The sequence below is a fragment of the Eucyclogobius newberryi genome, unplaced genomic scaffold (genome assembly GCF_026437365.1).
Source record: "Eucyclogobius newberryi isolate DKJ021-1_F unplaced genomic scaffold, fEucNew1.0.hap1 SCAF_8, whole genome shotgun sequence".
Taxonomy (NCBI): Eukaryota; Metazoa; Chordata; class Actinopteri; order Gobiiformes; family Gobiidae; genus Eucyclogobius; species Eucyclogobius newberryi.
Window position 1 is genome coordinate 33,214,499 of NW_027316500.1, and position 1,836 is coordinate 33,216,334.

A 1,836-nucleotide genomic window follows, 5' to 3' on the forward strand; every position below is an offset into this window, starting at 1 on the left:
CTCACCTTTAGCTCGTTTGGCACGACACTCAAAAATAAAGAAGCGCTACACTGCAAAGCTAATTTTGAAGCATAATTCATATTAAAATAATGATAGCGTCACAAATCAAACTCATAAAAGCCACTGGTTTGACAGCACTTTATACTTTACTTTGTTTTGTTGTTAGTTTTTGTGTTTTAATATATTAACGTAACTTTTCAGACACAAACGCCGACATTTATCAACATTTTCACCTCATTTGTAACGTCCGCGGGCCTCAAACCTCCTGCCGTGGACACAGTGAGTGATACTTTTGGAAAACACACTCACAAAAAATGGAAAACACAAACTGCACCGAAGATCGACGACTGGACCCAAATCAAAACTGAAATCTCATTCGGACTCAACCTGAAAATGAACAAATTTGACAGAGATTTGACTTTTATTTTGGACTTCGTGAGCCTTAACTTACTTTTATTTTGAAGCCTTCCCTTCCTTATTTGTCATTTTCACCAAATGTGTTCTTTTTGTTTGTTTTTGTGCTTTTAGATGAACCAAACTCGCCCCGTAACGAGCGTGAACACGGCGTTCGTCCCTGACAAACCCAGAAGCGGACGTAGCGACGCTAACCGTCAGCTAGCTCGTCGACGTCCACGGTCGCCTCCCAAACCTGACACAGACACAACACTAAAACACTGTGCGGTCAATAAACGTCGACTTATTTACTCCGCGCTTTTGCCTTCCGCGCTCACTTAAAGGTCCGAAAGTATCCAAACCCAAACCCGGGACAAACACGGGGAAGTCGCACGTCGCTCACTTTAAATCGCACCGAGCCGAAAACTCTCTAATGACGCGACTTTCCTGCCTCATTTTCCCTCTCCTCTGCCTCTTCATCTCTCCTCTCTCGCCGGTACCTTCTCCTCCTCCCTCTTCACTCTCCCGACAATCTTTTCATCTTCTCTGGCGCTGCCTCCGCCCTCCTCCACCTCCGCCTCCTCCACCTCTCTTCCCCTGTCACCATCCGTTATCCCGTATCTTGTGTGGGCACGCTTCCTCTCCCCCTCGTCCCTCTTCTCTCTTCTCTCCTTCAGACAATGGCTCCTCCAGATAATGCCATAAATGAGTGAATTTACATACCGCTCGCCCGGCGCTCCGCTCGGCCTCTTCGCTCCCGCGCCGGCCGAGGGCGTCGTTAAGCCCGGCCTGTCGCCAAAATCGGGGAAACATTTCATTATCGGACGCTTTCATTGGGGGGAAAAGTGGGATTGTGAGAGGGGAAAGTCTAAAACGCCGCGATGGGAACGTGCGGGACGGCGAGCGGGGGGAAGTGGGCCGGAGTTTGGGCTGTTTTAGGGGGAAATCGAGGCCGAGAGGACGAGGTGAAGGCGGGATTTAATCAAGTCCTGTCTGCGCGTGGTTAGCAGCTTTAGCATGAAGCGCTAAGGGTTTTACTGTGAATAATAATTTGGGGAGTTTCTGCGGAAGAGTCTGAGGTTCAACTCAGCGCCGGCGATGAAGTTTGTCTTTTGTTTTGTCTCAGACCACGAGGAAAACAGAATTGTCTTTTGGGTTTAAATTTGCAGGAAAATGTCCAGAACGACATCATCAAAACACTTTTACATTTGTTTTTCGGTTTGGGAGCCACTTGCTCCTTATGTTTTTATTCTTCACCTTCATTGCTTCACTTTCACCTGCCGCTTACTGTCTTTGTTTCTCAAGTTTTTGCCTGACATTTGTCCCGGGACATGTTGGTGTTGGTTTTCTTCTGTTTAATAATGTGTTTTATTGTTTCATTATTTGTTAAGTCGTCACAACTGGACGAGCTGAAAACCCTCCTACAATGGCGTTGTCGGCAGG